The 25,128-nt window shown below is 45.3% G+C and overlaps 1 long non-coding RNA gene across 2 annotated transcripts in view; it reads left to right on the top strand.

Moving 5' to 3' along the window:
- The first annotated feature begins 140 nt into the window (after positions 1–140).
- Positions 141–25,128, top strand: part of LOC138755845 (uncharacterized) — a 49,274-nt gene continuing 24,286 nt past the window's right edge. For both annotated transcript variants that reach the window (XR_011352588.1, XR_011352587.1), the window contains exon 1: positions 141–2,299. This is a non-coding gene — a long non-coding RNA (uncharacterized lncRNA). The remainder of the gene's footprint in view (positions 2,300–25,128) is intronic.

The following is a 25,128-nucleotide window of genomic DNA, read 5'->3' as shown; positions in this document are numbered from 1 at the left end:
TGTCTATTGCTGCTGGATTTTGGGGATTTCTGGGCTCGTAACATTTAAATTGTTTATTAAAATTAAATAAAATATTCCAAAAAAAAAGACTTGAGGACTGCTGTACCACCAGAGATGCCATTTTAAAACAAGGCATCACATTTAAGTCTCTCTGTGCTCTTTGTGATGTTGTTCTGCAGTTGGATAATGGATGTTTCTCTAGTTGGCAATCAGTGGTTAATGGTATGCTTTAGAAATTGCTGCTGGGCCAACAACTGTTTACAGTGAAAACACTGAAATGCTGGAAGAACTCAAGCATCCATAGCAGGTAAAGATATGTCCCGAGTCCTTCAATTCTTACCTTTTCTCTCCTGTCCTATCCATGTCCACTTATCACCTTTTGTCTTTTGGCCTGTGATCATCCCTCTGCTTTTTCTTCCCTTCTCCCCCAGCCTTTGTATTCACCACTTACTTGCATTTTGCTCATATCTTGAAGAAGGGCTCAGGCTTGAAATGTCGGTAATATATCTTTACCTCCTATGGACGCTACAAGACCTGCTGAGTTCCAGCATTTGTGCGTTTTTAGTAAAATCACAGTGTCTACAGACTTTCAGGTTTCTCTCCATAACTGTTCACAATGCCCATAAATGATTTGGAGGAGGGGGCCGACTGCAGTATTATCTTAGTGGAGCATTTTTTAAAGCAATTCCTTTGTTTTCATCGCTTCTATTCCCAGGACGAGGTCTTCCATGCGAGAGGATCCAAGATGTGCTCCTTCTTCAAAAAACATGACTTTCCCTTTCCTACCATCTACTCGGCCCTCACTCACATATCCTCCATTACCTACACATCTGCCCTGGCCATTTCTGCCTCCACGCGCAACAGGGACATGATTCTCCTCGTCTTCACCAACCACCCCACCAGCCTCCACATCCAACATGTCATCTTTGCCATTTCTACCACCACCAGACACATCTTCCCCCCCTCTGATTTTGGCAGGGACCCTCTTCCCCCCCCCCCCCCATGACACCCTCATCCATGCCTCTCTTCCCACCAATCACCCCTTGGCACCTAGGGGGCAATTGTGACCACAGGAGGTCCTGCACATGCACCCATACCACCACCCTCACCACTATTTGGGGCCCCAAACAATTCTTCCAAATGAAGCAACACTGTACTTGTGAATCTTCAGGGGTCATCTACTGCATCCTATGCTCCCATTGTAGCCTCCTCTACATCGGAGAGATTGAATGCACACTGGGAGATCACTTCATTGAGCACCTTCATTCCCTCTACTGCAATAGTGGGGATCTCCCATTGGCTAACAATTTCAGTCTCCCCCCACTCCCATTCTGATACCGACATGTCTGTCCATGGTCTTAATGCACTGCCAGACTGAGATCACCTGCAAATTGGAAAAAAAACACCTTACATCTGGGCACCCTCCAACCAGATGGCATTAACGTAGACTTTTCCAGTTTCCATTAGCCCCCCCTAATCTCCTCCCTGTCTCGCCCCTTCCCCTATTGCTAGGTCTCCTTTTCTACAGCTCTGTCTCTCTCTCTCACTCTCTCCCTTTCCCTGTCTCCTTTCCTGCAGCTCTGCATTCACAGAGGCACACCCTTCCCCCAATCAATTCTTACCTTTCTTCTCCACCTCCAATCCATGTCCATTATGGCATTTTCTCTGTTGGCCTCTACTAATCCCATGCCACTTCTTCCATCCTCCCCTTACTTTTTGCTCATATGTTGAAGGGCTCAGGCCCAAAATGTTGGTTATATATCTTTACCTCCCATAGGTGCGAGAATTGCTGTGTTCCTCCAGCATTTTTGTCTTTTTAATGTAGTATTCCTAAGTTTGCTGACGACACTAAATTGAGTGGAAAAGCAAATTTCATTGTGGACATAGAGAGTCCGCAGGGAGATATAGTTTGGTTAAGTGAATGGGCAAAGTCTGATAAATGGAGTACATTGCCAAATGTAACATCATCCACTTTGGAAGGAAAAATTGTAAATCGGATTATTATTTAAATGGTGAAAATTTACACCATGCTGTTATGCAGAGAGAGCCAAGAATCGCAAACAGAAAATCAAAGGATGTCATGATTAAGCAACCCTAATTCCACCATAAAATGGAGAATTGTGGACGCCACACTTTAGGAACTCTGTGAATTAAATTCCTGTGTTTTTTCCAATTTTTCTGTTCAGATCCAAACCTGAAATGTCGACTCTCCATGAATACTGTCTGGCCCAATGAATCCCTCTAGCTTGTTTGCTTCGAGATATTCACCGTGTGGAAGGAACATAATTTAGTGTCAAAGGTAGGAAGACGAAGGGATAGTCTTTTGTCTCTATCCATCACTGGTATATTGCGGTGGGAGTACATTCAGTCTACAACACATCAATTCAGCATCCCTTTCAAGTTATTTTGACACCGTGGAAAACCACTGTTGCATCTATTTGTCTAGTCAAGCACACCCATTGGCCAGTTATACCTGTGGCCCCTCCCACAGGCTCCTGTACAAAGGTGATTGTTCCACAGCCCCCCTCCTCAGTACAGGATAGTCAAGCAGTATGGATGTGCCTTTGTTCTTTAGTGAATAATAGCCTATTGGTTTCTCAGCCTCAGACTTCGAGTAATTGATGGTGCATCAGACACGACCTGTGATATCTGGTACAAGATGCCCAAAAATTATAAGAGCACGGTAGCCTCCAATTTCCCTTCTGCCTCAAGGAACCCTCTCTTAGATGTATAATGCTGCTTAATTGCCAATGAATTCATTTATTCAAACTCTACGAAGTAAGTGGTGAGAGGGCAGAAACTTCACTGTTTCAAGAGTCAAAGTCGAACTCATCCAATACAAGCACAGACCAACACCATTTTATACCTAGCAACTGAATGAGGTGTGCCGTTCTGCTTGCCTGATTAGAGGAAGGCCATTATGATTCAAAGTACCTGTACTAATTAATTGTCAGAACACATACGTGAAAAAAAATGGCACTCCCAGAGTTGCTGTATGACAGCGCAGCTGCCAGTGACGACCCAAGAGAGTGGAGAGCGGAGACACAGCGCTGCTCTGAAGGGTTGCAGTGCCGGTGCCTCCATACAGGCTTTAAACTGCCCGTTAATGAAGCCGATGGTGTTATTATTTTAAACCCTGCAACTGCGGGGTCTGTGCACAAGACGGCGGTGCTTGTTTTTGGCAGCAGCCATGAGGGGTTACAGATTTCGGGAACCAGTGGTCCATTGAAGGGCACGATAAACTGGAAGAATGCCCCCCTCCCCCACCTGCACTGAGAAGGAGAAGCAGAGGAGACTACCCTACAGGGAAGGTGAACAAAGCAGTGGACCAGCGAGGGGCTCAGCAGCTGAGGGACTCTCACAGGCTGTGGGTGACGTGTAGTCAGGGGACCTGCAAAGGCTGCATGGGAACCAGGTATCAACGCCGAGATTCAAGAGGGTGTTGAGTGCAAGAAGGGCTCCCGAATGGGTCTTGGATGCTGAAAGCTTCCTGATCCTGTTGGAGGTTTTCATTTGGAGCTCGATTTGCCAATGAATTATACAGGAGTCTGTCTGTGTGGCTGCAGAGGCTGTGGGAGCGCTGGAAGCAAATCTATGGACACTCAGTGACTCTGAAGGGACTTTATTTTGCTGCTCTTTTTTTGTTACTCTGTAAGGGATTGTTCTGGGAGACAGTTAATGGTAACTCTGCCTTATGGCAGCCAGAAGGAAGGTAATTTTGTGTAATAATACATATTTTGTATCACTACATGACAATAAAGAAATTGAATCTTGAAACCACATACAAACCTGAAATTTTTTTCCCTGCAGCTGAGCTTAGTAGTTTCTGTATCAGTAACTGTAAACTTCTTGAAACACATCTGTAAACAAACTGACTGTGCAAATACAGATGTCGGTATAAATATAATAATGTGAAAATTATGAGTCCTTAACTGAGTCTCTAAATAAATGTCTACATTTCAAAAGTCTGAGAGTAGAGGGATAGCTGAATATTCAGGGTATCAAAGGTTAAGGGGAGAAAGCAGGGAGTGGGGCTGAGTGCGAGAATTTTTCAGTTTATTTTATTTGTGTGGGACTGTCCCTTTAAGAGAACAGATTGAACAAACCTGCAGGTTTTGGAGAGTGACTGAAAAGGGCTGCAGACTTCAAAGACAGCATATTCTTAACTTTGATACATTTGCAGAATGAAGGGAGAAGTCCCAAAGCAGAGACCACGTGACCAGCTTATTGAAATGACTGCACATTTTGTTCAGGAGGCCATTTTAAGAAGGCAACACAAGAGTAAAGAGCTCTTTGAGCTCCTTGGTGGGAATGAGAAACCCATTTGGCTCCATTGGTGGTTAATGACAAACTGTCAGATTTCCTCCTTTTGCTTATAGAGGAATGAGAAGACCACTTCCACTAACCTAGAGATGACACTTTGCAAGTTCTTCTATTTCCCAATTTCAAAATGTGTCACCTTTAAGGAAACGTAAGCATCAATATTCCGAATTACTATCTTATTAATCCAATAAATCAAACTTTGTAGACGAAGCTTTAAGTAGCTTTAATTTGGTGATAAATGAATAAACATTTAGTGTAACTTTGCAATGAGATTTTCATAATGATGAGTAAACAAAGCAAACTATAATGATATTCAACTTTAAACAAATATAAAAGAAATAAACAAAATAAGATGAATTAAGATGAATTCAAAGAAAAGTATCTCGATCTTACATCTCCATCATAATTCTTTGAAGAATTCTTTAAAGAATGAGATACGAAATCAGAACTCTCTGCTTCTTTTAAAAGACAGATTTTAGTAATAGGTCGATTTAAGTAACCAGTCTTGGTTTTAATCTATACTTAGTGAATGAAGCCTGTTTTTGTCCAGAACTGTTTCCATGATTTTCCCCAGCAACCAAGAATTTCTTGGTGCAGAATCATCCATGATAATTACAATGTCTCTGCATACAAAAATTGCATTTAGCTTTAGACCATTTTTCTCTTTCTTGTGATAATGAAAGATATTCTTTAACCCATCTTTTCCAAAAATAAATCTGCACTTGTCTCCATCTGCATCTTGCATAAATATCTTCTTTCTGAAATTGACCCAGAGGCATTAAAGGTTTAGATTTAAGAAGTAAGAGATGATTCGATGTAAGTGCCTCAATGTCATTTGAATCGAAATAAATTTTTGTTATTGGACGACTATTTAAAATACTTTGATTTTGCATAATGATTTTGTCATCATTCAGTATTTGACTATTCAAAATGGAATTAAGAATTTTCTTGATTGATCTAATCATTCTTTCCCACACACCTCCATGATGTGATCCTGTGGGTGGATTAAATATCCAACTAATTTCTTTTTGAAGTAATGCGTCGTGAATTTGATGTTGATTCCAATTTTAAATTGCTTTTTGTAACTCTAATTGAGCTCCTGTAAAATTAGATCCATTATCAGAACGTAATTCTTTTACTTGACCACGTCTAGCAATAAAACACTGAAGAACATTGATAAAAGAGTCTGTATCAAGTGATGACACTACTTCAATATGAATTGCTCTCAGAGTCAAACAAGTCAAAATAGCTCTGTATCGTTTTTCAACACTTCTTCCTTGTTTTACTTGTAAAGGACCAAAATAATCAATTCCCAATTATGTAAATGGAGGTAAATCTGCCATTTGTTGTTGTCCAGGTTTAGTATTCACACATCGACAATTAACACATTTTGATGTAATTCTTTTGATCAATGTTGAAGCACCAAGTATCCATTATTTCTGGTGTAATTCTGACAACACATGATTACAACCATGACCTGTTTTCTCATGTCTGTCGAACAATCAATTCAGAAACATGAAATTCCTTAGCTAATATATTTGGATGCTTCACTTCTTCTGGCATTATTGCTTTTTCCAATCTTCCTCCTACTCTCAATACATCATCTACCAGAATAGGATTTAACTTGTAAACACAACTTCCTTTTGTAACATTCAGATTCTTCTTCAATTTTGTTGTCTCATTATCAAACGCCTTTTTCTGACAGAAATGACTCATCTCCAATTCAGCATTTGCTAATACATCAACTGTTAGGTAACAGCTTTTTCGAGACTTCAGATTCTCTTTTTTTGATACAATGTAAAAGCATAGTTTTAAATCTAAGAATCCATGCTACTGCCTTTTTCAAATGAAACCAAGAAGAATAATAGCAAATTAATTGAATAATCAGATCATTCTCATTAGATATTGGAATAGTATTCCCATTAGTGTTTTGGATTTCTGGATCCTCCATTGAAAATTATTTTAATTCTTCTTGATTTTGAGGCCAATCTTCTTGAGATGTGTATGAAATTGAGGATCAAATACCCAAGTGTTGGTTCTTTTCAGAAACGATTGAAGTTTTGATCCTTGTGAAGTCTTGTCAGCTGAACTATCCACCGTTTTAACATATTTCCATTGATTAGCATGCAAAACCTTCTCAATCTCATTAATTCAAAGAGATGAAACTTCATGATTTGGTTATTGATGTCTTTGGCTTGGCTTCATGGACGAAGATTTATGGAGGGGGTAAATGTCCACATCAGCTACAGGCTCGTTTGTGGCTGACAAGTCTGATGCGGGACAGGCAGACACGGTTGCAGCGGTTGCAGGGGAAAATTGGTTGGTTGGGGTTGGGTGTTGGGTTTTTCCTCCTTTGTCTTTTGTCAGTGAGGTGGGCTCTGCGGTCTTCTTCAAAGGAGGTTGCTGCCCGCCGAACTGTGAGGCGCCAAGATGTACGGTTTGAGGCGATATCAGCCCACTGGCAGTGGTCAATGTGGCAGGCACCAAGAGATTTCTTTAGGCAGTCCTTGTACCTCTTCTTTGGTGCACCTCTGTCACGGTGGCCAGTGGAGAGCTCGCCATATAACACGATCTTGGGAAGGTGATGGTCCTCCATTCTGGAGACGTGACCCACCCAGCGCAGCTGGATCTTCAGTGAAGATCACTGAAATTCCAAGACTGTACTTTGAACTGCCTTCTGACAATTGAGCCTTGAGCTGTAGTGGCTTCGGGGTGTTCCATGCACACCAATATATTTGAGCATAGTTAAGTTAGATAAGTTTGTTAGAGTAGGTGTGTAGAGCTCGTCGAAAGAACCAAAGACTTGTTGATCCAAACCAAGGCTTTTATTAGCAAAAGACAGGAGCTCTTCACAGGTGGCCGACCAGTCCGGAATGATCCGACCTGGCCAGGGACACAACCCTTTAAGGCCCAGACAATAGGTGTGGCTTAGCTCTCAGCCAATCGCTGTAAGCACAGTCTAGATACTGTAACTATATACACTATGTACATTGGTGATAGATCTGTACTATCACAAGGTGTTATAACAATGTTGATTAATAATTTAAAATATTATTTTAAAATAACACCATTTGGGCTAATTTTTTAAAGTTGCTGCTGTCCATAGCAAATGAATCAGGTCATGTTGGAATGACGGAGCGGACTCGATGAGGCGAATGGCCTACTTCTGCTCCTACATCTTACGGACATTATCGAAACAGTTGGTAATCAATATTTCCGATGCTATGCCTGGCGACAAATTGCAGCCTTGTGCTGAAGATTTCCCACAGAGTGAACACCTGCCAGGAGGCAGGCTGTCAAAAACTGATATCAAATGGTGACAAGGAGCACAATTCGAGAAGCAACCTCCACAATCAACCTTTGTATGTTAGTAGCAACCCAGAATAGTTCATCAGCCCAGGCCAGATAGGAGTGCTGCAAAGGCCAGAGGAATAAGAAACCAGGAACCAGGAAAGTGGAGGATCACTCGTTTTAACTCCAGCACCACTTTGTAATGATCAAAACCAAAAATAGTAATGTCTCTGACCGCCAACCGAATAAACAATCTGCTGCAGTAAACTCAGTACGTCGAGCAGCATCATTGGGGGGAGAAAAAAGATGGTCACTATTTCAGGCAAGAGCCGATCATCGACTCTTGGTGTCTGACAAGAATCAGTGACCATTCTTTTTTCTCCCCCCACTGATGCTGCTTGACGCACTGAGTTCCTCCAGCTGGTTGTTCATTTAAGGTTCAAGGTTTCTTTTATTGTCACATAATAGCACATTAAAAATGCCTGCTGTAAGAAAAACACAGTTACCATGAGCAATACAATAAGAGAAAGAAAAGCAAAAGAATAGCCCTTCAAAGATACAGAGAGTCCGTGGATTCACCTCCATCACTCCTGCAACTGCCCAGACTCCTGTTCAAATCGTCAGCCACCAGATCCAGATCCAAACCTCAAATACGACCAGGAGACCTTCAGCACCCATGGCTCTTCAGGAACATTTCTTCCCCTCAGCACCTTGTCGAATCCCAATTCTTCACAATCAGTGCTAAGCAAAAGCCATGGTTGGATACAGAGGTCTGGGCTCGTGATGCTGCCTTCAGGACAGAGGCTAGGATGGCACTAAGATCAGCTAAGAGAGCTCCTATGCAATTCAAAGACCAAGTGGGAGTATATACAGAAGATCTACAGACAGCTGTGCAATTCAGTGGGTCAGTTGAAAGTGAGGAGAAGGTAAGCTATTAAAGTTGGGGGCTTACCGGGGCTTGGGCCTACTTGGTTGGCCATTCAGATAGCAGATGCTTTAAGAATTATTTTCCAGAACTCGATAGACTCAGGATCAGTACCCATGGATTGGAGGGTAGCTAATGTTACCCCACTATTTAAAAAGGGGGATAGAGAAAAAGCGGGGAATTATCAGCCGGTGAGCCTTACATCAGTAGTGGGCAAAATGATGGAATCCATTATTAAGGATATCTTCTTTGGCTTGGCATCGCGGACGAAGATTTATGGAGGGGGTAGAAGGTCCACGTCAGCTGCAGGCTCGTTTGTGGCTGACAAGTCCGATGCGGGACAGGCAGACACGATTGCAGCGGTTGCAAGGGAAAATTGGTTGGTTGGGGTTGGGTGTTGGGTTTTTCCTCCTTTGCCTTTTGTCAGTGAGGTGGGCTCTGCGGTCTTCTTCAAAGGAGGTTGCTGCCCGCCAAACTGTGAGGTGCCAAGATGCACGGTTTGAGGCGTTATCAGCCCACTGGCGGTGGTCAATGTGGCAGGCACCAAGAGATTTCTTTAGGCAGTCCTTGTACCTTTGGTGCACCTCTGTCACGGTGGCCATATAACACGATCTTGGGAAGGCGATGGTCCTCCATTCTGGAGACGTGACCCATCCAGCGCAGCTGGATCTTCAGCAGCGTGGACTCGATGCTGTCGACCTCTGCCATCTCGAGTATTTCGACGTTAGGGGTGTAAGCGCTCCAATGGATGTTGAGGATGGAGCGGAGACAACGCTAGTGGAAGCGTTCTAGGAGCCGTAGGTGGTGCCGGTAGAGGACCCATGATTCGGAGCCGAACAGGAGTGTGGGTATGACAACGGCTCTGTATACGCTTATCTTTGTGAGGTTTTTCAGTTGGTTGTTTTTCCAGACTCTTTTGTGTAGTCTTCCAAAGGCGCTATTTGCCTTGGCGAATCTGTTGTCTATCTCATTGTCGATCCTTGCATCTGATGAAATGGTGCAGCCGAGATAGGTAAACTGGTTGACCATTTTGAGTTTTGTGTGCCCGATGGAGATGTGGGGGGGCTGGTAGTCATGGTGGGGAGCTGACTGATGGAGGACCTCAGTTTTCTTCAGGCTGACTTCCAGGCCAAACATTTTGGCAGTTTCCGCAAAGCAGGACGTCAAGCGCTGAAGAGCTGGCTCTGAATGGGCAACTAAAGCGGCATCGTCTGCAAAGAGTAGTTCACGGACAAGTTTCTCTTGTGTCTTGGTGTGAGCTTGCAGGCGCCTCAGATTGAAGAGACTGCCATCCGTGCGGTACCGGATGTAAACAGCGTCTTCATTGTTGGAGTCTTTCATGGCTTGGTTCAGCATCATGCTGAAGAAGATTGAAAAGAGGGTTGGTGCGAGAACACAGCCTTGCTTCACGCCATTGTTAATGGAGAAGGGTTCAGAGAGCTCATTGCTGTATCTGACCCGACCTTGTTGGTTTTCGTGCAGTTGGATAATCATGTTGAGGAACTTTGGGGGACATCCGATGCGCTCTAGTATTTGCCAAAGCCCTTTCCTGCTCACAGTGTCGAAGGCTTTGGTGAGGTCAACAAAGGTGATGTAGAGTCCTTTGTTTTGTTCTCTGCATTTTTCTTGGAGCTGTCTGAGGGCAAAGACCATGTCAGTGGTTCCTCTGTTTGCGCGAAAGCCGCACTGTGATTCTGGGAGAATATTCTCGGCGACACTAGGTATTATTCTATTTAGTAGAATCCTAGCGAAGATTTTGCCTGCAATGGAGAGCAACGTGATTCCCCTGTAGTTTGAGCAGTCTGATTTCTCGCCTTTGTTTTTGTACAGGGTGATGATGGTGGCATCACGAAGATCCTGAGGCAGTTTACCTTGGTCCCAACAAAGCTTGAAAAACTCATGCAGTTTGGCATGCAGAGTTTTGCCGCCAGCCTTCCAGACTTCTGGGGGGATTCCATCCATACCTGCTGCTTTGCCACTTTTCAGTTGTTCGATTGCCTTATATGTCTCATCTAGGGTGGGAACCTCATCCAGCTCTAGCCTTAGGGGCTGTTGAGGGAGCTGGAGCAGGGCGGAATCTTGGACTGAGCGGTTGGCACTGAAAAGAGATTGGAAGTGTTCTGACCATCGGTTGAGGATGGAGATCTTGTCGCTGAGGAGGACTTTGCCGTCTGAGCTGCGCAGCGGGCTTTGGACTTGGGGTGAGGGGCCGTACACAGCCTTTAGAGCCTCGTAGAAACCCCTGAAGTCGCCAATGTCCGCGCTGAGCTGGGTTCGTTTGGCGAGGCTAGTCCACCACTCATTTTGGATCTCCCGGAGTTTGCGCTGAAGATGGCTGCATGCGCGACGGAAGGCTTGTTTCTTCTCTGGACAGGACGGCTTTGTAAGGTGAGCCTGGTGGGCAGCTCGCTTCTTTGCCAGCAGCTCCTGGATTTCCTGGCTGTTTTCGTCAAACCAGTCCTTGTTTTTCCTGGAGGAGAAGCCCAGTACCTCTTCAGTGGATTGCAGTATGGTAGTCTTCAACTGATCCCAGAGGGTTTCAGGGGACGGGTCCGTGAGGCGGGTTGCATCGTCGAGCTTTGCTTTGAGGTTTGCCTGGAAGTTTCCTCTCGCTTCGTCTGACTGCAGGTTTCCAACATTGAACCTCTTTCTGGGGGCTTTATTGTTCCTGGGCTTTGGCTTGAAGTGAAGGTTGAGCTTGCAGCGAACCAGCCGGTGGTCAGTGTGGCATTCCGCGCTGGGCATGACCCTGGTGTGGAGCACATCTTGTTTGTCACTTTCTCGCACCAGGATGTAGTCCAGGAGGTGCCAGTGTTTGGATCGGGGATGCATCCAGGTGGTCTTAAGGCTGTCCCTCTGCTGAAAAAGGGTGTTTGTAATGACAAGTCGCTGTTCTGCGCAGAGTTCCAACAGGAGGCGCCCATTGTCGTTGCACTTGCCGACGCCATGCTTGCCCAGGATTCCTGGCCAGGTTTCTGAGTCTTTGCCGACACGAGCGTTGAAGTCGCCCAGGATGACAACCTTGTCGGCTGTAGGGGTACGTTGGATGAGGTTGCGCAGGTCGGTGTAGAACTTGTTCTTTTCTGCTGGTTCCGCCTGGAGGGTTGGAGCATAGACACTGATGAGGGTGATGTGACGCTTGTTTTGAAGTGGGAGTCGCATGGACATGATTCGGTCCGAGAGGCCTGTCGGAAGGTTTTCGAGTTTGGAGGCAATGAAGCTCTTGACCATGAAGCCTACACCAGATAGGCGTCGTTCATCCGAAGGCTTGCCAGACCAGTAGAGTGTGTAGCCCGCGCCGCATTCTTGGAGGCTGCCTACATCTGCCAGGCGGACTTCACTGAGAGCGGCTATGTCGATGTCAAGTCTGAGGAGTTCATGTGCAATGAGGGCAGACCGACGTTCAGGTCGGTGGCTGTCAGCCTTGTCTAGCATGGTTCTGATGTTCCAGCATGCTAGCTTGAGTTTGTGAGCATCTTTTGAGGGGGAGGACGTGGAGGGGGAGGACGTGGACCTGTCCTCGGGCCTGTGCAAAGGAGCTTTTAGGTGGAGTGCAGTGCGCGCAGTACTGGCCCCACCCTTTACACCTATGGTTCGTGTGCCTTGGCCAAGCAAGCTGGGACATGGCAGCGAGGTCCTTGGGTCGTAGGTTTTATATCGGAGTGGCCTTCTCCTATGCAGGTTTCTTACCCGGGCTGGAGGGGCCTGCCTCCCCTCCTAGGTCGGTCCATACTGCCCGGACCGGGGCCGAGGCCGCTGCAGTTCACCCTGTGCCTGGATTGGGGCCGCCGCCTCCCACTCTCTGCCCGGATCGGGGCCTTCGCCTGCCCCACTTGACCGAGGCTGGGGCCGCCGTCTCCCCCTTGCTCCTGCCCGGATCAGGGCCGCCGCTGTCTACCCTTCGCCCGGACCGGGGCTGGGGCCGGGGCCGCTGCTGCTCTCCCTGTGCCCGGACTGGGGCCGCCGCCTCCCACTCCCTGTCCGGACCGGGGCCTCCGCCTGCCTCACTCGACCGAGGCCGGGGCCGCCGTCTCCCCCTTGCTCCTGCCCGTATCGGGGAGAGCAGCAGCGGCCCCGGCCCCTGTCCGGGCGAAGGGTAGACGGCGGCGGCCCCGATACGGGCAGGAGCAAGGGGGAGACGGCGGCCCCGGCCTCGGTTGTGTGAGGCAGGCGGAGGCCCCGGTCCGGGCAGGGAGTGGGAGGCGGCGGCCCCAGCCCGGGAGCAGGGAGAGCAGCAGCGGCCCCGGCCCCGGTCCGGGCGAAGGGTAGACGGCGGCGGCCCCGATACGGGCAGGAGCAAGGGGGAGACGGCGGCCCCGGCCTCGGTCGTGTGAGGCAGGCGGAGGCCCCGATCCGGGCAGAGAGTTGGAGGCGGCGGCCCCAGTCCAGGCACAGGGAGAGCAGCAGCGGCCCCGGCCCCGGTCCGGGCGAAGGGTAGACGGCGGCGGCCCCGATACGGGCAGGAGCAAGGGGGAAACGGCGGCCCCGGCTTCGGTCGTGTGAGGCAGGCGGAGGCCCCGGTCCGGGCAGGGAGTGGGAGGCGGCGGCCCCAGTCCAGGCGCAGGGAGAGCAGCAGCGGCCCCGGCCCCGGTCCGGGCGAAGGGTAGACGGCGGCGGCCCCGATACGGGCATTAAGGATATAATAGCGGAGCATATGACTAGCAGAGAAGGGATCGGATGGAGTCAACATGGATTTACAAAAGGTAAATCGTGCTTGACAAATCTATTGGAATTCTTTGAGATGGTGGCAGGTAAAATAGATGGGGGAGAGCCAGTGGATGTGGTGTACCTGGACTTCCAAAAGGCCTTCGATAAGGTCCCGCATAAACGACTGGCTTCCAAAATCAAGGCTCATGGGATTGGGGACAAAGTATTGATGTGGATTGAGAACTGGCTGGCAGGTAGAAGACAGAGAGTTGGGATAAATGGCTCATTTTCTGAGTGGCAGGCGGTGACCAGTGGGGTGCCACAGGGATCTGTACTGGGACCCCAGCTGTTCACAATTTACATTAATGATCTGGATGAGGGGATTGGATGGAATATCTCCAAATTTGCAGATGACACTAAGCTAGGAGGGGTTGTGTGCACGGAAGAGGGGGTCAGGAAGCTCCAGTGTGATTTGGATAAATTGAGGGACTGGGCAGATCCATGGCAAATGCACTATAATGTGGATCAATGTGAGGTTATCCACTTTGCTAATACAAACCGGAGGGCAGATTACTATTTGAATGGCAATAGATTAAGAGATGGGGAAGTGCAGAGAGACCTAGGGGTACTTGTACATCAGTCTCAGAAGGCGAGCATGCATGTACAGCAGGCGGTTAAAAAGTCAAATGGTATGTTGGCCTTCATATCAAGAGGGTTTGAGTCTAGGAACAAGGATACCTTACTGCAGCTGTACAGGGCCTTGGTGAGACCCCACCTGGAGTATTGTGTGCAGTTTTGGTCACCTTATCTAAGGAAGGATGTTCTTGCAATGGAGGGAGTGCAGAGGCGATTCACCAGGCTGATACCTGGAATGGCAGGAATGACTTAGGAGGAAAGATTGCGCAAATTGGGATTGTACTCGCTGGAGTTTAGAAGATTGAGAGGGGATCTCATAGAGACCTATAAAATTCTGGCAGGACTGGACTGAATGGATGCAGGTGGGATGTTTCCAAGGATGGGAAAATCCAGAACCCGGGGCCATGGTTTGAGGATAATAGGCAAACCATTTAGGACCGAGATGAGGAGGAATTTCTTGACCCAGAGGGTGATGAATCAGTGGAATTCATTGCCACAGAGGGCAGTAGAGGCAGGTTCATTAAATCTATTTAAGAGGGAATTAGATCTATTTCTTCAGTATAAGGGTATTAAAGGTTATGGAGAGAAGGCGGGGACGGGGTACTGAACTTTAAGATCAGCCATGATCTCGTTGAATGGCAGAGCAGGCTCGAAGGGTCGAATGACCTACTCCTGCTCCTATCTTCTATGTTTCTATGTAACACTGGCGACACGAGGCACATGTGGCAAGATATCAAGACTGTAACAGATCACAAGTCAACCTTGTGAGTTAAGAACATGACTCCTACCTTCTGGACAAACGGAACACCTTCTAGGATAATGCCGAAGAAAGCTCCGTGACCCCCTGATGAACAGGCTCCCTGCATAGCTGTAGTCCAGCTCCAAGAGTGTCATCAAGTTTGCAGATGATAAGGAAAATAAACCACATCCATTACTAGGTAACAATTTACACACACCATGTTACAAAAGTAATAATCTATTATATATTTACTACACAAGGCCACAGTAATGAATAGAAGGCATCAGGTGGCAGGGTATGATGAAACACATGGGTTCTAAACATGATTAGATGAATGGGTGGAGAATAATGAAAATAATTGTGGTGAACCATAGGATGATGTTGTGTTAAGATATGAGGTTATGAATGATTGAGGGAAGAAATGTGATTAAGTCAGGGCTATAATATAAACTGATCCCAGAGGGTTTCAGGGGACGGGTCCGTGAGGCGGGTTGCATCGTCGAGCTTTGCTTTGAGGTTTGCCTGGAAGTTTCCTCTCGCTTCGTCTGACTGCAGGTTTCCAACATTGAACCTCTTTCTGGGGGCTTTATTGTTCCTTGGCTTTGGCTTGAAGTGAAGGTTGAGCTTGCAGCGAACCAGCCAGTGGTCAGTGTGGCATTCCGCGCTAGGCATGACCCTGGTGTGTTCTCGCACCAACCCTCTTTTCAATCTTCTTCAGCATGATGCTGAACCAAGCCATGAAAGACCCCAACAATGAAGACGCTGTTTACATCCGGTACCGCACGGATGGCAGTCTCTTCAATCTGAGGCGCCTGCAAGCTCACACCAAGACACAAGAGCAACTTGTCCGTGAACTACTCTTTGCAGACGATGCCGCTTTAGTTGCCCATTCAGAGCCAGCTCTTCAGCGCTTGACGTCCTGCTTTGCGGAAACTGCCAAAATGTTTGGCCTGGAAGTCAGCCTGAAGAAAACTGAGGTCCTCCATCAGCCAGCTCCCCACCATGACTACCAGCCCCCCCACATCTCCATCGGGCACACAAAACTCAAAACGGTCAACCAGTTTACCTGTCTCGGCTGCACCATTTCATCAGATGCAAGGATCGACAATGAGATAGACAACAGACTCGCCAAGGCAAATAGCGCCTTTGGAAGACTACACAAAAGAGTCTGGAAAAACAACCAACTGAAAAACCTCACAAAGATAAGCGTATACAGAGCCGTTGTCATACCCACACTCCTGTTCGGCTCCGAATCATGGGTCCTCTACTGGCACCACCTACGGCTCCTAGAACGCTTCCACTAGCGTTGTCTCCGCTCCATCCTCAACATCCATTGGAGCGCTTTCATCCCTAACGTCGAAGTACTCGAGATGGCAGAGGTCGACAGCATCGAGTCCACGCTGCTGAAGATCCAGCTGCGCTGGATGGGTCACGTCTCCAGAATGGAGGACCATCGCCTTCCCAAGATCGTGTTATATTGGCGAGCTCTCCACTGGCCAACGTGACAGAGGTGCACCAAAGAAAAGGTACAAGGACTGCCTAAAGAAATCTCTTGGTGCCTGCCACATTGACCACCGCCAGTGGGCTGATAACACCTCAAACCGTGCATCTTGGCGCCTCACAGTTTGGCGGGCAGCAACCTCCTTTGAAGAAGACCGCAGAGCCCACCTCACTGACAAAAGGCAAAGGACACCCAACCCCAACCAACCAATTTTCCCCTGCAACCGCTGCAAGCGTGTCTGCCTGTCCCGCATCGGACTTGTCAGCCACAAACGAGCCTGCAGCTGACGTGGACTTTTACCCCCTCCATAAATCTTCGTCCGCGAAGCCAAGCCAAAGAAAGAATATAAAAAAAAGCAGCGTCTCATAGCAACAGACATTTCAAGTTCAAGCTTTGATTTGTCTCCACTTTTGTTTGCAAATAAAGGCTTAAACTTTTCTGAAGAATTCTCCGCTTTTCCAGACTCATTTTTGGACATCGAAAAACCACAACTATGACACAACAGTAGTTGGTCTCATCAGCAAAAACAATGTGTCACCCAACAAAGAAGAGGTGGAAAATCTTGTGAAATGGTGCGCGAGGAACCACCTGAGTCTCAGGCTTCAGGAATAAGCACCAAGTTCCTTGGAGTTCACTTGTGACAAATCGTGGACACGCACATCTCCTCACTTGTCACAAAGGCGCAACAGCAAACTGCACTTTCTGAGAAGACATAAGTGGGCAAAGCGACTGGCCACCATTATATCATCCTTCCACAGGAGCTCTACCGAGAGCGTCCTGGCCAGCAGCCTCACAGTGTGGGACGGTTGCTGCAGAGAAATGGATCAGAGATCAATCCACAGGACCATAAGAATGGCAGAGATGATCACTGGAGTCTTTCCCCCCCACCCCCATTGACGTAATCCACTGAGATAATTGTCTGAATCACTGAGATTCCCTTCCACCTGCCGGGAAAGAGCCAGCCCCAACAGGCTAAGAACCAGCAGTGAGAATGCTGAACGACCAAAAGAACTGCTCACACTCACCATCCAAGACTCTAATATTCATGAAACAATACTTATTTGTGTTTGACCTGCATATGTATTGTTTGGCTCTATTTGTGTTATGTCTGGCTATGTATCTGTGTGTTTTGCACCAAGGATCAGAGTGTACTGTTTCGTCAGGTAGTACATGCAATCAGATGACAATAAACTTGCTTCAGTTCCAGTACCTGCAGTCTTCTGTGACTCCACCAACCAAATAACCCTTCTAATGAAACATTCTGCATTCTCCAGGTCTGAGGTCCTGTGGAGATTGGTGTGAATGGGTGCTCCATGGTTTGTGCATGCGCAATGTTAAAATACTTTCAAATGAAGAACCCATCCCACCCCAGACACATTATCTCCCTCCTCTTGTCAGGAAGAAGGCTCAAGAGTGTGAACTGATACACCAACAGGGTTGAAGATAATTTTTTCCCCTGCAGCCATCAGGCTCTTGAATGAACCCCCAAATAGTAGTCTCATGCTGCCTTTGCTATTTATCTACTCATTGATCTTTTTTTTCCCATTGCAACTCCGTTCTCTGTAACTGTCCTCTTGCCCTTCTTCAATGCACGGCTGTGTTGGCCCATTAGACTGCGTTCAGAAGACTACCAGGTATAATGTGACAACAAACTTAAACTTACATTAGGAATTATCCTCTATCTCAGTACCTGTGAGCTGGTTGTCTGAGGGTTTGTTATAGGTGGACCACGGTTAATTCAAGGTTGTAGGTTCCATTATCATCATGTACATGAAATACACAAAATTTGTTTTACCTGTAAAGGCCCAGAATGGGGTGCCATTAGCCTATCAAGATGAGAAAGAGAAACAAAGAATCCCTTGGGCACTAAGTGTCTGTAGATCTCACCTCCCCCTCCGATGCCACTGTCTCCTGCATCCCCGTATCTCCTCCTGTCTGGTCCAGTGGTGACCCTAATCTCTAGGCAGGGGTAGCCAACCTTTTCATTTTACATTTTTATTTTAGACATGCAGCTCAGTAACAGGCCATTTTGGCCTATGTGTCCGTGGCGCCCAATTAACCTACCCTCCTGGTATGTACACGTGGCCTGAAATGGCCTGTTACTGTGCTGTATGTCTAAATTAAAGATTAAAAATTGAAAGGTTGGCTACCCCTGCTCTAGACCGCCAAGTCTCCCTGCTCGACCCTGGTTCTCACTCTACCCCGAATTGATCAGGAAGCTGTCAGTGCTTGAGGCTCTTTGAGAGCCCTGCTCGCCATTGATACACTGATATATCTGTAAAAACATCTGGTTTCCTCTTTCAGGTTATTGGCTAGATCAAATTTTCATCTTTTCTCCCCTGTTGCTTTTTTGTTGCAATTTTTGTTAATTTTTGCAATATTCTATGCCCTCTTTTGTTTTTATGTTGTTGTTGACATCACTGGCCTCTCTGTCCCTTGAGCATGCTTCTTCTTTGGGATTTAACAATCCTACACCATTTGAATTATTCTAAGAACTCCAGCCATTGTTGCTCTACCATCTTCCACGTTGGGTCCCCTGCCAATCAACTGGTCAGCTCCTCCCACTTGCCTCTGTAGCTACCATTACTTAACTGGAATACCAACACATCCAATTTTAGCTTCTCTATCTCCTACTGCTGAGCGAATTCTCTCACATGAGGATCACTACCTCTGAATGTTTCTCTTACCTTATGCTCCCAAATCATATCAATTTTTTTTTTAAACCAGGATGTGGCTTGTTTCAGCGATGTAGTGATGTCACAAGAAGCAAGGTTGACAGGACTAGGGCTTTTCCCTTTGGAGCAGTGGTTCTTAACCTTTTCTTTCCACTCACATCCCACTTTAAGTATTCCTTATGCCATTGGGGCTCTGTGATTAGTAAGGGATTGCTTAAGGTGGGATGTGGGTGGAAAGAAAAAGTTTGAAAAGCACTATTTTAATGATACCTCATTGACTCGTTATGTGCACGGTTTCATAACTCCAAATGAAATGGGCCAATGACAATTTTTCTCAAGCAAAATATTTCAGTAACAATTTGGTCGGGAGCAGTGTTTCTCAACCTTCCCTTCCCACCCACAAACCACCTTAAGCAATCCCATACTAATCACAGAGCACCGATGGCATTGGGATTACTTAAAGTGGGATGTGAATGGGAAAAAAAGGTTGAGATCCACTGTTTTGAAGCAAAGAAGGATAAAAGGTGAATTAATAGAGGTCTGCAAGATTATGAGAGGCAGAGATAGGGTCAACTGCCAGCACCTTTTACCTGAGCGAGAGCAGCAAACAAGGAGTGGGGAGAAATTTTTAGGGGAGATGTCAGGGGTGTGTTATTTTTTATAAAAAAACACAGAGAGTGGTGGGTACCTGAAATGCTTTGCCAGGAGTGGTGGTGAAGGCTGGTACAATAGGGACATTTAAAAGGCTCTTAAACGGCATATGGATGCAGGAAAAATAGAGAGTTATAGGTGTGAGGTAGGAAAGGTTTAGGTTGTTGAGGTTTATATAGGTATGACCAAGATCATGGGCCGAAGGGCCTATACAGTGCTGTAATGTTCCATGTTCATTGCACAGTACCAAATCCAGACTTGCCTTTTCTCTAGAGGACTCAACTCCAAACTGCTCTTCCATATTGTGTGGTGATGTTTGAAGCTCAGATTCCAGGTCATCAACTTTGAGCCCAACTTCCTCAAGCAGCAAACACTTGCTATAGATTTTAAATTTTATTTAGAGCACTGTAAAAGCCAATTCTAGCCATTTGAACCCATGCTGCCCTATTTCACCCAAACTAACCTGCAACCCCGGACGTTTTGGAGAGTGGGAGAAAACCAGAGCACCTGGAGGAAACCCACGCAGACTTGGGGAGAACGTACCAGCTCCTAACAGACAGCATTAGGATTGAACCCAGTCACAGGCATTGTAACAGCATTGCACTAATCGTGCTGTCCTCTACTTCATCCCATAGGATGGTGATGGTTCAACTTCCCATAGGATGTTGATGGTTCCTTTCAGTCAGTTTGTGGGGTTTGATATGAAGATACCCCATTCCTCAGAAAGGAACAGTGTGTGCATGAATGGATTTAGGTGAGATGGGGTTGCACAGGTCCAGAACCACCCTCTTGACATCCCCTCCCGGATCCAGCGACATGGTGGGTCCAAGACAACTGGGGAAGTTCTATTGCAGTGTATGACCAGTCCAAGCTTCAAGGCCAGCGATGCCCTTTCTGTGCTTCACGGCACGTGTTTACTAAATGGCCATTGACCCTACAAGAGGGTTTGTCTGCACTTTGACAGGTCTTGTTACTCATCCTGCAGGATGGGGAAGCCGGTTTAGTTATTGATCACCTGATATGCGTCAAGTAATACTGGGTTACATGATCCAGTAGCACTCCGACGAGTGACCTTACGTCCTAGGTCACCTGGAACCACAAAAGGCCCCACCAGCTCCCACATCATGCAGCTACTGCACATCACCTGTAAATGGCTGTAGAAAACTTTTCAAAACACAGTAAACCCCTGGAATCTGGAATTGAAACAATCAGCAGGAATCGAGCAACTGCCAAAAAAGAAGGAAAGTTATTAAAATAAACAATAACAGTTAAAAGATACATACGTTTAAAATTATAAAAGTTCTCTGAAATGATATATCAACCTTTGGCGAAGTCAGCGGAGAGCCTTGGTTGTGCTTTGCTCATTGCAACTGTTTGAAGTTGTGTGAAACAGCAATAGCACTGCCCAGGATAAAGAGCTGGTTGATGCTGCTTGACTCCTTAGTAAGAGTCACCCCATTCAGAGGCTTTATCTGTAAACTTGGGAGAGGGGGGATAATTGTCTTTAATGTTATTATTCGTCTTTCGGGCGGCTCCGTGGAGGGGGAGGAACCTGCAGATGCAGCGACAGTTAAATGTTTTCAAAGAATGTAATTGAAAATAAAGTAAAATGCTTTAAAGTTTATAAATTAATGCAAGTGAAGTTTGTTTAGTATAATATAGTATTTTTGTCTTTTAAATTGCTTATTCTTAATGCAGGTGTATTTGTCAAATATTAGTAGTCTCAAGCAACTGGAAAATACATTTATCCGGCACATACCAATCTCCATAGGTATCAGATACCAGGGGTTTAACCTTATTCAGAATGACATAGCTCTGAAAGTTGAGATGTGCATGTTTCTAAAATGTAGGTGAAGATATTTCAGTCAAGGACCATAATCCCCTGAAGTTGAGAAATAGTTTGTGTTTCCCTAAAATTGGAGTGCATAGGTTTAGGGTGAGGCCTAAAGGGTATTTAGTGGGGATCTGAGCAAGTACCTCTTCCCTCAGAGGGTGGATGGAGCCTAGAACTCAGAACATTAGGGGGATGGTGGAGACAGAGATGGTCACATTATAGAGCACAGTAAATGGACAAGCACTTGAATTGCCAAGCTGGGGAAGGCTTCAAGTCAAGGTTGGAAATCTATGCAAATCTCAACAGCCAGAGCTGTACATGTTGAAATGGAATTTGTTCAGATCAGCCATTCTCAATGGGGGCTCTACATTTCCCCTGGGGTTGGGGGGGAGGCACAGCACACATTCTAGCAAAAGCCTTGTTTTCGTTTCACCTCATGTAACATAAATACTGGTAGGAGAGAAGTATGGAAGAAACCAAAACTTGACTGCTTCACATGGAAGGGGGTCCATAAACATAGTGCAGAGTTCTGGGGGGGGGGGGGGGGCATAGCCAAAAAAATTGAGAATGACTGGAGGTACTTGATGGTCGTTATGATCAAGATGGGCAGAAGGACTTGTTTCTGCGCTATCCTCAACTCTGACACTCAGTGGTCAAGCTCATGGACTGGGACACCACAGCCATGATGAAAACTGGTGCAGTAGAACCTCATTTAGGAAGGAGAATCCACTACACAGATTGGCTATCCCTGCATCATTCTCTCACACACGTTGCCCCATTGGCACCTTTCCTTCAATGCACCACGGGGCAGGTTTCTCTTCTTCATCTTCCACCTCACCAGGTCAATCTGCCATTGCTGATGCTGTTCCAGTGGGAGGTGAGGGATCAGAACAGCACAACACTCTCAGACCGCCTGCGGACTTTCATTGCCACTGTCAGGGTTACCTGTCCCTGGCAGTCTGCCACTGCACAGCATGAAGGACTCACATGTGCCAAGAATGACCTCAGCTGCATGAAGGAGTCATATGGACAGGATGCACAGATGGCAAGGCTCCTGCAGGTAGAGCTGGTCAAACACAGTACCGACGCAGGCTTTGGGAATTCTCACACTGATTGAATGACCTTTGTGAGCTGAAAGGGCTTGTTCTGAATTAATCCTTAATATCTAACTGCAGAATAATTATCACTCAACATGCAAGGTTGTTATCCTGGAAGCAACTGTCATGCCCACATCTGTAGTGCTGAACAATGAATTGATTTTCCAAGGAGTACCAGCTGAGTGGATTCCAAGAGACCATGCGATCTCCCACACCCTTAGCTTGCTTAGCTGTGCAAGAGTGGTGGGAAGTGTCCCAGCCCTCCATCATAACACCTCCAGTCATCTAACCTACCTCCACTCACCAACGTAGTTAGAGCCACAGACATAATGATTGGGCACAGTATTTAATATGGTTGCAAGGATCCTTCTTCCATAATAACAAAAGTACATAGCAAGAAATAGAAACTGGAAGAAGCTGTCGAAACTGCTCCTCCTTCAATAAGATCATGGCTGACCTGGCCATGGACTCAGCTCCATTTACCTGCCTGCTCTCTGTAACCCTTCATTACCCATTCAGCAAAGATCTCCATGATTAAAAAATCCCCCATTTACCCTTTTCCTATTATTCCAAGAGAGATGGAGTTGATGGAGAGGAGGAAAGTGTGCGATGTTCTGAGCTGCTGTCACCACCATCCTGGGTGAAGAAACCCCTGTACCACACTGCGATGAATCCAGTCCAAATGTTGAGGGACACTGGGGATATGCCTAACTTCCTTGGACCTCTGGTGGCACAGTTGGCGTAGCGGTTCGTGCCTGTGATCGGGTTTGAATCCTGCGCTCTGTAAGGTGTTTGTACGTTCTCCCTGTGTCTGTGTGCTTTTTCCCAGGGGCTCCAGTTTCCTCCCACCATTTGAAATGTACCGGGGTTATAGATTAATTGGGTGGCACGGGGTTGTGGGTGAAATGACTTGATACCATGCTATATGTTTAACTTTAAAAATTTGATGAAGTTAAGCCACTGGTGTGTTTTCTTTTTTTTATTTTTTTTTTTGCATTGAGTCATGTCGATAACAACATCCACAAATGATCAACAATATATAAATAGTGACATTTTTTCTTTTCCCCACTTCCTCTCTCCCCTCCCCCACCCTCATCAAAAATCAATAAATGATAAAACACTTGAAACAAAGAAATAACCAAAAAAAAAGGAAAAAAATTGTATCGTCCACTTTCACATATTGAAATCTTTTTGTTCCCATAATTATGTTGTTTTACGCACCTAGGTTTGTGGTCGACATTCTCCGACATGTTTTATGTTCGGTTCCCAAATTTGTTCAAATAATGTCCACTTGTCTTTCAGATTGTATGTAATTTTTTCTAATGGAACACACTTCTTTATTTCTGGACACCACTGTTGTATTTTAAAGTTTGTTTCCAATTTCCAGCTTGTCATAATACATTTTTTGGCGACTTCTAGTGGTATCATAATAAATTTTATTTGGGTTTTGTCTAATTTTAGTCCTAATTTTTTGTCTTTTATATTATTTAACAGAAATTTTTTTGGATCTTTTGGTATATTATTTTTTGTGATTTTGTTTAATATTAGTTTAATATCAATTTAACTTCCCAGAAAGTTTTTACTTTTGAGCATGTCCAAGTTAAATATAATGTTGTTCCAATCTCTTTTTGTTCCAATCTCTTTTTTGCAATGAGAACCTCTCTCCGAAGAAGTTGGGAACCATTCTTTTAATTTCTGAGGATAATATATAATCTGTGTAGCCAGTTATATTGAATCATACATAATCGACTATTTATCGAGTTCTCATTGTTCCTGTACATAACTTCTCTCATGTTTCGTTCTTTATCTCTGTGTTTAAATCTTTTTTCCAATTTTGTTTCGGTTTATACTTTATTTCATCCTCTTCCTTATATTGTAGTTTGATGGACATGTTTGTAATAAATATTTAAATTATCATTAAATATTAATGATAATTAAATATTCAGAGTTGCTACTTTCTGGTATCTCAAGCTATTTCCCAATATATCTTTTAGATAAGTTTTCAATTGGCATTATGTAAATATTGTACTTTGTGCTATTCCATATTTATCTTTTAATTGCTTAAATTATTTCTCAAAAAGCAATCTTCTATTTTCTTGATTCCTTTTCTATCCCATTCCTTGAAAAATAAATTGTCTATTGTAAAGGCGATTAATGGGGTTTGTGTTATATCATTTTTGGTATTTGATCATTTATCTTTTTTCTTCCAGGTGTATTTTTTTCCATAATTTAAGTACATGATGTAGTACTGGTGAATTGTTATATTCCACCAATTTTTCATCCCATTTATAAAGTATGTGTTCCGGGATATTTTCTCCCAATTTGTCTAATTCTACCTTAGTCCAGTCCGGTTTTTCTCCTCCCTGATAAAAATCTGACAAGTACCTTAATTGTGCCACTCTGTAGTAATTTTTGAAGTTTGGTAGCTGTAACCCTCCTTGTTTGTGACTCCATGTTAATTTCTCTAGCGCTATTCTTGATTTCTTACTTTTCCATAAAAATTTCCTTACTATTTTCTTAAGTTTTGCAAAAAAATTCTCTGTCAGGGGGATTGGTAACATTTGGAATAGACATTGCACTCGTGGGAACACATTCATCTTAATACAGTTTACTCTTCTTATTAAAGTTGATGGTAGTTCTTTCCAATTCTCTAAATCTTCCTGTATTTTTTAAATTAATGGTTCATAATTTAATTTGTATCAATGTTTTAGGTTGTTATCTATTTTGATACCAAGGTAACATATCGCCTGTGATTGTCATTTGAAAAAGGTATTTTTTAAAAATTCTGATCAATCAACTTTGTTCATTG

The sequence above is a fragment of the Narcine bancroftii genome, chromosome 2, assembly GCF_036971445.1.
Source record: "Narcine bancroftii isolate sNarBan1 chromosome 2, sNarBan1.hap1, whole genome shotgun sequence".
In the NCBI taxonomy this organism is placed as follows: domain Eukaryota; kingdom Metazoa; phylum Chordata; class Chondrichthyes; order Torpediniformes; family Narcinidae; genus Narcine; species Narcine bancroftii.
This window is presented reverse-complemented; position numbering and strand designations above follow the sequence as displayed.